The sequence below is a fragment of the Urocitellus parryii genome, chromosome 9 (genome assembly GCF_045843805.1).
Source record: "Urocitellus parryii isolate mUroPar1 chromosome 9, mUroPar1.hap1, whole genome shotgun sequence".
In the NCBI taxonomy this organism is placed as follows: Eukaryota; Metazoa; Chordata; class Mammalia; order Rodentia; family Sciuridae; genus Urocitellus; species Urocitellus parryii.
The window spans coordinates 31,231,943-31,244,177 of record NC_135539.1 but is presented as its reverse complement, the minus strand read 5'-3'; the positions used below and the strand labels follow the sequence as shown (position 1 = coordinate 31,244,177).

Sequence of the window (12,235 nt, the reverse complement as noted above, 5' to 3'; positions counted from 1 at the left end):
GTTAAGTGGTAATGATGTAGTTAATATTAATTTACAGAAAAAAATGGGCCTCCAGATGGGATGCTTTTGGGACAAAATGTTAACTTCAATGATCATAAAAGTTTGGAGTAACCAATATCAAAAGAGAGAAATGAATGGGTCTACATTGATAGGAGTACTCCTTAGAAGGGTATGGAAATTGAACTAGAAGTTGAAAGATGAGAATAGAATGAGGAAAATGGGGAAATAAGATTCAAAGAGTTACTATTAAAATGTAAACATAGTTTTTTTTGCAACAGGACTCAACGAAGGTTGGATCAATTAGGAAAACGCTGAACTGCATAAATCCTTTCTATCTTTAAGAAATGATTGATGTCAATGTTTCTCAACTTTGTCTCAGAATGAGACCAACAGAGAGCTTTTAGAGTCAAACTCTAGGCAAGTGATTTTAGAATTTTGGAGATGACCCAAATATCTTGTATTTTTAAAATTCTATATTGATTTCAATGTTCAGAAAATAGTTGAGAAAAACTGTCACAAAATTTCCATAATTTCTGTTGAGGAAAACAGCACTTGACATCATCCAAACATGATTTTCACAGTTCAGGATTGATTATGTAAAGCAGCCTCATCCTTATTTGAATTATAATCGAGTTTATACTTTGATAAAGTTCAAAAGCACTGCACATAAGCATGTCAACTTAATCTCAATGGACTCTACCTGATCTTTAAACTCTTGTTTTTTATAAAGCCACAGATATAGAGTTCCAAAACTGAAGAAGCCTAACATCGCACAAGTGTCTCAAAAGAGATTCTTTGAATAACCATATACTTTTCTTTAAATAGGTTCCTCAACTAAATGTAACTACCCACAAGACCTTACTTTTTCATAAAGTGTCCTGACCTGTGTTTCCTTGCAAGGATGGAAGGAGAAGTTCTGCAGTAATCTGATGAGAGCAAGTTTCATGCTCATGAGAGCAAACCTCATGCCAATGCAGTTTCTGGGTCCATTTCCAAAGGGCATGTATACGTAAGGATTGATGCTGTCCTTGTTCTTCTTACTGAACCTGATTCCACAATAGTAGATGAAAACAAGTTATTGAGACATAAATCTATGAAACCTACATAATTGGGGTTGTCTCCCAAACATTCATAAGCAGCAAAACACAGGATTCTTTTGTGGAATGGTCACTGAAATCCTGCTGTGACTTTGCTTATAAGAATTGAAACCTACAGAACTTTTTCATTCTCCTTTCACTAGAGGAGCTCTCTGTCTTGTTAAGATGTGATGAATGCTATTTAAAAGAAAATATGTCTTTAAGTACTGAAATTATATTCAGGATTGTGATCCATACACACTCTGAAAAAATTAGAAAATGAGCACATAAATGAAGAAAAGTGTGTTCCTGCCTTAACTCCCACTCCTGCATTTCATATTTTTATTGATGAAGGAGGAGAAAATGCTCCCACTATAATTACCTCTCTTCTCTATACTCCTTTTTTCTGGATCTTCTTGTCTCCCTTCCTTCCTCTCTCCCTTCCTTTTCCCAATTCCTCTCTTCCTCTACCTCCTACTCATTCATCTTTTTTCTCCTTCTCCTTCTGTCTCTGCCTCTCTCCCTATAGAATATTATCATTGTCTTCTGAGTCTGTCTCATCAGGTTACAAATAATTCCTGGAATGTTGAACCCAGGTTTTATTCAAATTGAACCCTAGTTATTTTATTATTTTAAGGAGAAAGTGTTGATTTGGAGAAAGTGATAATGACATTGTGATGGTTTTTAAATGTATTCTTATATATTTGAGAACATTTTGGCAAATTTATAGGTGATTGTGATTCAAAGTAACATGGAATCTATTGGAAGGTGTGTGGTGTGTGGAGGGTCTGATGAGGTTGGTTGATAGTTGTTTGGGCAGATGATGAGCAGATGCAGAAGCATTGAAAGCGTTTTCCAAACTACTGTCTGTAGATTATACTTGCATGTATGTCAAGAGTCTGCCATACCATACATCTTTGTAATTTTCCTCATCCTGGTCTAGTCCCTGATGCACCTTAAGCACTTAGTATCTTATCATGCCTCAGTGAATCAAAGAGATGTGTAATCTCTGATTTTGTATCTGTGAAGTTCAAAAGTTGGAAGTGCTGAAATTGGAGGAAACTGGCATTGAGGAACTCATAACCAACAAGACAAGGTCACTCTAATCAAGAAGTGTAAAGTTAGGGGCCAAGAGAAGTCTTCATCCCATGCCACCTAACACCCCAGATACTACCCTGAAGACTTTCTCTATTTTGCTGTTCAGAACAACAACAGGAAAACAGTAACTCTTTCCAGAGTGCAAACTGTGAGGTTGGATCCAAATTTTCAGAAGACCAAGGTCAAGACATATTTAAGGTTAAATATCTGAAGTGTTGGGGGTAGGTTACTTGGCTTTGAAAGAGTCACCAACTGTGGATAGTTTGAAAAGCTGGCCCAGAACACTCCAGATACAAGACTCAGATGATCTGAGCTCTCTCCATCCTCAGTGAGGCTGCTTAAAACATCTGGGTTGGGGTGGGGGGTCTCAGGCCTTAACTTGTATTTAACAATTGTGCTGGAGGAACCAGGAAGCAATGTTTAATCAAGTGGAAGATAGAAGTGCTTCCTAAAGCTGGTAGAAAATTCAAGGAGCTAAAGTGAACAGGACAAAAACCCTAAAACGATTAAAAAGGTAAGCACCTAAAATAAGAGAGTGGTCAAGTGGCAGAAAGGTTTATAGATTACTGTTAAAATAAAATAAAAAACAGTTCAACATCAAATGAAAGGTGATAGCATTTCAGTCCTTAAATCTACACATTTATATAAAAATGTCCATACTGACATTTATCACATTAATAATAGATACGGCTTATCTTGATATTTTAGGGCCTTAAATGGCTATAGTCATTTATTTTTTCTGATGCTTTTGTAAAGTTCAAATAATTACCATATTGTAAAAGACTTCTTAAAATTTTCTTAAAACAAGAAAATTTTAAAATCACATGTATGCCATCTGCACTAAAATACTTCAGAATATGTGTGAAACAGCCTCTTAAGGGTGGATTTCCTTTCTCAGGAGCCCTGTACCTTTCAGGGTAGAACTTTTCAGGTTCTGGCCAGTACATGGAGTTTGATGAAGACCATATGTTGGTATAGGCACAATTGTGCCTTTGGGAATGAACACCCCATTGAGTTCAACATCTTTTTTACAGACTCTCACAATTCTCTCAACAATTGGATATAATCTGAGAGTTTCATTCTCCACCATGTCCAGATACTTCATCTCAAATAGTACATCGTATGTGACAGGTGCCTGGCAAGAAAGAAATTTTTGTACATTAAGATTTGGAAGTGACTTAAAACTCTGTTGATATAGTACACTGATGTTTTCAGAGCTCCTCAAATAACTCATATTGGTAAAATACAATAGCATTTACAAAACATTTAATAACAATCATGATTTTAGAACTGCCCAATGGCACACTGAGATGCCCAGAGATTTTACCTCTCCTCTCCCCTCCAGGTGCCATTCACTCACCTTATTGGGCAAAGTCTCATCAATCTCCTGCTGAAGCTTCTTCTGGACATCAGGGTGGGTGGCCAGTACATACATAATAAATGAAAGAGTGGTGCTAGTGGTTTCATAGCCAGCCAAAATAAAGATAACAGACTGGGCTGCAATATCCAGATCAGATAGACCTAAAAGGAGAGGAAAGGCAATTTAGTCTAAGGAGGTCCATGCACACTTTACCATTTACATGAACATAAATCAGAATGATGATCCAAAATCCCATGAGGAAAAACTGGAAGAGCAATTCATAATGTTCTTCATTCTGCCACCCCCCACCACCAACACAACTGGGTGATTTCAAGGAACAGTATGGATGTCAAACATACACAATGTTTTTCAAATGTGCCTTGAATAATCAAGAAAGTTATTTAGCTATAAATAGTGGGTAGCACTCTTCCCCTGGGGAAAAAATAAACATAGTCTATCTAGAATGTAGGTTAAAGAACCTACATTTGTAATACTGGCATCTTTGCAGGGAAAATAAAGGTCATGATTGACAGAAGTATACTGAGCCACAAAGAAATTTTTCTACACAAACTGTGGTCCATGATCCAGCAGCATCAACAGTTTCAAGGAGCTTATTAGAAACACAGAAGCTCCAGCATTGTTCTAGAGCTACCAAATTGAAATCTGAACTTTCATGAGATGTGGTCAACTCTGTTCACAAACTAGCCTAAGAATCATCAGGTAATAGAAGACCTGGGGCACCAGTCTTCAAAATGGATAATCTCAGGGTGTGCAGAACTATACAGAGAAAAAAAACCCAGAAGAGTAGTGATTAACTGGAGTCTAATGAGTGGTATTAAAATCACACAAGAAAGAATGCGTTGATACAGGGCATTAGGCAGAAATGCACTTGGTATCTTATCACAGGAAGATTGGGTTCAGTGAGTGGAATTAGCATTGCTTATCAACCTTTGCCTGAATGTCATCTTCCCTAGTACATGTCCCTTCTATTTGCTCAACTTCATAATCATCAAACAGCCTTTGTGACAGAAAGTGTTGTTTCTCTTGACTTATCTCCTGAAAATCACATTCAAGCATTCTTCTCATTGATTGGAGAAATGAATAGGATTTGTTAATACTCGAATACCTGAAAGAAACATGGTATACATTCCAACCATGTAATTCATAACAAAAAATAATGCAAAATGAATGTGAGAAAGATCTACATGGAATTCTCGCTTACAGAGCTTTCTATGATGCTATGGTGCAAAAACTCAAACCGTGTTTTCCCCACTACTGGCATAAACCCAATGATACTAAAATGAAATTGGATTATAAACTTAAGTTACAACTGTTCAGTACAATCTGGTAGCCACTAACCATATGTATCTATCTAAATTTAAATTGTAATGAATTAAATCTAAATAACAATAGAAAGTACACTTCTTCAGTAACATTACCTACATGCCAAAAGCTCCGTAGCCATGTGTCCAGTGCTTACTGTACGAACAATACATATACTTAGTACTTCATTCACCACAGAAAGTTGTAGTGGAAGCAGAGAGAGGAGTACTGTTTACACCATGCATGTGGACTCACATAGAAATATTTATATTGCTCAGTCTGTACAAATATATTTTATTTTCCTATCTCTGTTCAGAGAAAGGATCTAGAAGAAACTACAGTAGTAATGGTCACATTACACTTCCAGATTTTGGTTTCTAATAGTGTCTCTCACTTAAAGGAGCCAGGGCATCTGGATAAATGGGTGGTTCCAGGCCTGATCAGAGGAAATAGACAAGGAACCCAGAGTTTCTCGCACCAGAAAGCAAGAAGAGGATGTATGTGACTAGAAAAAAACATCTCAGGTTTTTGGATCAGAAAACTTAATATTGTCCAAATGGCAATAGTATTGAAATTGATTTGCAGATCCAAATTAATTTGAAACAGATTCTTAGCTGGCTTCTTTGAGGAATTGGCAAGTTGATTTAAAATTCACATAGAATTCAAAGGGACACAGAATAGCTAAAATGATGTTGAAAATGAGATTAAAGTTGTAGGGCTCACATTTCTTGATTTCAAAACCTACTCCAAAGCAAAAATAAAATGTGGTCCTGGAAGATGGGTAAACATATAGATAAATGGAATAGGATTTAGAGTCCAGAAATTAACCCACATGTCTATGGCCCATGGAATTTTGAGAAATGTGCCATGGCCATTGAACGGGGCAGACACTCTTCAAAAAATGGTGCTGGAACAACTAGCTAGCCACATGAAAAGAATAGCATGTTGTCCTCACCTGGCCCTGAATGTAAAACTTAAATTAAAATGGTTGGGCAACCTTAATATCAGAGCTAAACTACAATTTTTAGTAGTAGACCATAAAAAGTGTCCAAGTCCATATGGTCTCAATCGATTCTAAGATTTGATACTTAAAACACAAATAATAAAAGGAAATGACATAAACCATACATCATTTGAATGTAAGTTTCCAAAACCTGTTGAGTTTTTAACATTTATATAAATGGCATCAAATTTCATGCATCTACTGTCAATTGCTCTCTTTTGAGATCACTACAGATTTGAGATTAATACATTTAAAGATTTAAAAATTCTGCTCATTCATGACAGGAATAAACTGCAAAAAAACTAAAAACTTTGTGCTTCAAAGGACACTATCAAGAAAGTAAAAAGATAACTATAGAACAGGACAAACATGTTACAAATCATAATCTGGTAAGAAACTGTGTAAAGAATATATGAAGAAATATTTTTTCAATTAAATTATTTAAAAATTCTTTTTTCTTTTATTTTTAATTTGTTCCAATTAGTTATACATGACAGTAGAATGCATTTTGACACATTGTACACAAATGAAGCACAAGATTTTTTTCCTCTGATACATGGTACTGACTCAAACCAGTAAAATTCTTAAGCCTCAAAACAAAAAGACAAATGCTTCAGGTAATTGTGGGCAAAAGATATGGATAGACATTCTTTAAAATAGTGAATCTGACTTATCTTTCATATGTATAGATGAATACATCATAGTGAATCTCCACATCATATACCTTCACAAGCCTGGCATCCTAATTAGAATAAGGTATACTTTATGTTTTTATAAATACGTCATTCATATCTAAAAAGAACAAATAAAAAAGTGATTAACATTGCTTGTTATCAGAAAACAACAGGAAAATGCAAATCAAAACCACAAAAGATGCCATCTCACATCCACTACAATGTCTAAAATAAGAGATGAAAACAAGAAGTGTTAGAAAATAAGTGAAGTAATTGGAACCCTCATACATTTTTGGTAACAATATTAAATGGTACAGCTATTATGGAAAACACTGACAGAAGTACTTTGTAAGGCAGAAATTTCACTCCTGAGTATACACTCAGATGAAATTGAAAATTAGAGTTCACAAACAAGTTTCACACTAATGTTCATAACAGCATCATTCACAATCGCCAAAAGGTGTAAATAACACAAATGTCCATCAACTGATAAAAGGATAACTAAATTGTGCTACGTCTATACAATGGAATATTATTTGGCCATAAACATGAAGTACTGATATATATTTCACTTGGAAATAAAATGCTAAATGATACATTTTGCATCACAAAAGACCACATATTACATGTCTCCATTTTTTATAATGTATACATTATATGCAAAGCTACAGAAACAGAAAATAGAGTAGTGTTTGTTTCAGGTAAATAATTTTGGAAGCTGACAGTTAAAAGATAATGAGTTTTCTGATGTTTGACAATGGTGAGGGCTACATGTATCATTTAACATGCTAAAAATATGAATTTTTAAATTTTAAGGAATCATATAGTATGTAAAAAAATATCTTAATGAAGTTGTTATTTTAAAAGAAAAAAGAAATGGTAGTCTACATACTAATTATAAGAAAAAATGGATGGAGGACATCTGAACCAAGGATGCTCTTGGCTTTTTTCACAAATGGATTGTTGAGGGAATTGACATTAACTCCAAAGGATGTGCTAATGATCACATCCATGCTGTAGCTCCCCAATATTCTGAGTAAGAAAGAAATGTAAAATTTTAATCTGCATTGCTTTGCTCTCCTTCTACACATGCTGGAAGAAGTGATATGAGCACATTCACACACTTTCAGAAATATCTGTTGATCAAATGACTAGTCCATGCTCCTATCAAATGCCATGAGGCAGCTGCCCCTGTGCCAGGGGGGTAAGGGACACTAGGGTGCACTCAGTGAGCTCAAGGAGTTCAGTAACAGAGAGACAGACACCCATAATCAGATAAATTACATCAGTGAGTGGAGTGTAGATGATAAAAGATGATTAAGTATGGAGCTTCAGCAGGACCAGGGTGTTATAATTGACTCCTGGTAGGGGATCCAAGATAGGTGACCTTGACCTAGGTCCTGCCTAAGCACAGTCTGTGCCAAGAGCTGATTCCTCTCTAGCACATCACATAAAAGCAACACCCTGTTCTGAGAGGCAGAAACATTGTCCCCCCTTCTCTACAGCTCCTGAGAGGTCCTGCACTCCAGAACCCAAGGTGGCCCCAATGGCAGAATCTCGCAAAAGGGAATGAGTAAGAATATCCTAACTTAAAACATTGAAAATCTCCTCAAAATATACTTGGATGAGCTCACAACTTGGTGAACATATTCTCTCAGATTTCCCAAGACAGTATCAGAGGTTGTGCATGGGTCAAATTACCCATTTTATACAACAAATGATATGGTAGGTGTAATCCATATCCTTTCGGGACCTTATCTCTGTTGAGATTGGAGGAAGAACTGGTGGGAATATTTCATATTTTGCATTTTGCTGATAATATCAGTGCAACCATGAAAAGATTTGTTGTTGCATAGCCTGCATTGTATCATTCTATCCCTGCTCAATAGCTATCAGAAACTTCCCCCCAACCAACATTCCCTAGGCTCTACCCTCAACTTCTGAGTGATCACATTCTTCATTGTAAAACATGTGTTTTGACTTACAGAATATCCACATTGATGATGAAGCAGATAAACTAATTCTGTTTTCTGTACAGATGTCCCAGCTGCCCCGCCTTCTCCTGGGAGCCTCTCATCCTTGGGTGGCCCATTGTGGTTGTGACACCACACACTTGCTTTTGTCTGGTCAGGGGATAGCTCAACAGTGGTAATTTCAGTTCCCTGGCAGGCTGCTGGAAGGTCTTAAAACATCTCAGAACCCCAGAGCTGCCTGCTACTTACTCTTTCACAGTGACAGGCGCGCCTTTCTTCACTTCCTGGTTCAGGTACTTCAACAATGTGTCTCCATATTGGTTAATGATGGGGATCATCTAAGCACAAACACAACTCCACCCACAGTTATAGGAGAATCGAGTCCCTGAGGCTATGGTTTTCCCGGGATTATAAAGTAAGAGATATTTATAATGAATCAAATAATATCTCTTCTAAGATATGAAGACAAATGTCATTTGAAATTTTTCATTAGTTCTTTTTATTTATCCATAACAATAACTTTTATTTTGACATAATTATAAAATCATGGAAAATAATTTTGCACTTCTCTAATTGCTTTACATGTTGAACATTTTTTTCATATATTCATTGATCATTTGTATTTCTTTTTTTGAGAAGGGTCTGCTCAGTTCTTTTGCCCATTTATTGATTGGGTTATTTGATTTTTTCAGTGTTAAGCTCATTGAGTTCTTTGTATATTGTGAATATTAACACCATAAATGAAGCGCAGGGGGCAAAGATTTTATCCACTTCTGAAGGTTCTCTCTTCATGCTCTCACTTATTTCTTCTGATGTGAAAGGATATTAGATTAGAGAAAAATAGACAACAATTAAATTATTGTTGCCTATTACATTAAATTATTGAGTTCTTACAAGTGCTTAAGATGCAAGAGACAGTATCAGTGGGGACTCAGCCCTGTGTGCTCTTTCCACTCAACAACATGGCCTTTATGGGCCACACCAGTTAGGCAGGATAATGTGGCCAGCTCTGCAGTTTTGAGGACTTAATGAGAGAAGATGAAGAGGGAGGAAGAGGCAAAGCCTTCTCTCACTTGTTTATAGCATACAAGAACTACAATAATACCTCTGGAGCTGTTTTCACCAAGCATTATTAAGAAAATGGCTGCTGAAATTAGCTGATTTCACCATAGCAGATTATGAAGTACACAAGGTCATCAGAACACAGTGGTTTAAAATGTACTGGAAGTCCATTCTTCAAAGTCAATAGAATGAAGTAGGCAGAGAAATCCCTGTGTACACTTCTATTGAAAACTCCTAATTGACAGGGAAAAACAAATGAAATCCCCAAGACTTTACACTTGCAGAGAAAGTTAAAATAAAAGAAAGCAGAGGTCAAATCATTTCCCAATCTGTTCATCTCTGTCTCCTCTTTTCTTTCAAATGTACATAATAACCCCCAAATTTATATAAAGGTCACTTTTACTAAAGTGACAATCTTGAAAGGAGATTAAGCCATGCATGATGTATATTTTAGAAATGTCTGACTTAATGCCTCCTATGCAGTATTAAAGGCTCCTAATAAAGAAAAAAATGGAAAAGGGGGTAGAGGCTGGGCACTGGAGAGAAGGTGAGTCCAAGTCTGTTTGGGTCATCAGAAACTGAGAAAAATCAAAAGTATGACATTCTTGGCCATGAACCTTGACACCTGGTGAAATATGGGACCCTCGGCAGGAGGAGGAGCCTCTTAAAGCTTTATGATAATTAATTCCCAGTAATAGCTCTGGGCTGGCATTGTCCTCTTGCCCTGGAATGCCTCATCCAACAAGTCGACCCAAGGGAACTTTCCAAAATATTTACCCCCTCATTTTCCCATACTTTTCATTACATTGGGGGTCATATTGCCAAAAACCCTGGGAGGAGAAACAAGAGGATTTGTATTGTTATTTTGAAAATATTGAACCCTGCTTCTAATTGAGGAACAAATGATTCCAATACCTTGAACATCAATATGGAATTCTCAGGTGTTCATTATGTCTCTGAATTGTAGAAGAATCTAATTAAGTAGCCTCAGGGGCTGGGTATGTGGCTCAAGCAGTAATTTGCGCACCTGGCATGCATGAGGCACTGGGTTCCATCCTCAGCACCACATAAAAATGAAATAAAAAGATGTTGTGTCCACCAAAAACTAAAAAAATAAAAATTAAAAAATTTTCTCTCTCTCTCTCTCTCTCTCTCTCTCTCTCTCTCTCTCTCTCTCTCTCTCTCTCTCTAAAAAAAAAGAAGCCTCACACTTTGGGAAAGATAATCTAAGCAGAGAGCAGCATATCCTCTGACCATCTGGATTAGAGCTCATGAATTTCTATCCAGTATTCAGGTCCTGAGTCAAATACCTAACCAGGTTAATCACAAAAGCAAGCCACAAATTCACATTTCTTTTGGAACACTCCATTCAATTGACTTAAATTTTAATAATTTTTTAAATCATCCAATTCCTGTTCATTTTATATCATTAAATCTGACCTTGTTGAAAAACAATACTAATCTTGTGGTTAATTATGTGAGGTCCATAGATAAGAGCTGTCTTATCTCTTTTGTATTTTCTCCCTTCTAAGACTTACCGACAGGGTGTTATCTTTGAAGGATAAAAAAAAAACTGCAGAATGCTTTTGTTTTATCTCTCAAATCCTCTACATGTACCTTTAGTAGTAAAAATTGGGCAGTGCCATGGAAATAACCATAGATTTAGACATTAAGAAATTATGTATGTGAAAATTATCAAACTATGAATACTTGCATTGTTCAAGAAATTGTAGTTTCAAATATATCCATGAACACTTTTTTAAATAAACCTACTCATGAGATCTAGTTATGAATAGGAATGTTTGAATGTGCTTGACATCTTCTCTTTCACAGATTTTTGCTCAAATGTGCAAAGGCAAATTAAATATCTCTTTATGATATGTACAAGTCTGAACAACATCATGAGCATCATATGCAGGTGAATTAGGGATCTTAGTATTTCCACTGAGGCTCTTGAAGAGTTGACAACAGAGCCCCAAGGAAAATCTGGCCATGCTCAGGGTGGAGCTTGCATACTGTTTCAAAAAGGATGAGAACCAGGAACTTCCTCCCAAAGAAGTGCATTTTTATCAATGACATTAAACTGGCATTTTCTTTGCCAAAGAAAAGGAAGAAACTCAACCATATTCACCTTACAGAAGCATTCCAAAGAAATGCAGAGGTGTTGGCCCAGGAATTCCCAGCTTCTCACATAGCACATGTGAATAGGTTCCATATCTATAAAATGAGAGAGAAAGCCAGCTCACCATGATTGTCATTCTATAAATAAGGGCCTGACAAGTCTCTGACTCAGAAACTGGACCAGACAATGAGGGAGGTAACATGTAGGTGATACATAACAACAAAAATTCCACAGCACATTCACTCCTTCCCAACTCCATTTAGAGAGACCCTCCTCACCCCAAAGGCACAATGATGAGCTAAGATAAGTTGAGACTTCATGCCCCAATTCTTGGGTTCATACTTGATACACATTCCCAGACTTGAGTGCTCCTGCAAGGTCCAGCCTGGCATTCTGCCAGGGCATTTCGTTTGCATGTCTCTTTGGTATGTTGACCCTTTCCTTAATGTAGTATTTTCAGTCTAAAAAGGGTATGTGTGATATTTTTTTTCTTTCCTGTGTTTTTTTCATTTTTTATTAGTTGTTCAAAACATTACAAAGTTCT

At 36.4% G+C, this 12,235-nt stretch overlaps 1 pseudogene; it reads right to left on the bottom strand.

The window, feature by feature from the left end:
* LOC113177908 (cytochrome P450 3A4-like) overlaps positions 1 to 11,818 on the bottom strand; it is a 15,485-nt pseudogene extending 3,667 nt beyond the window's left edge.
* Between the last annotated feature and the right edge of the window lie 417 nt (positions 11,819 to 12,235).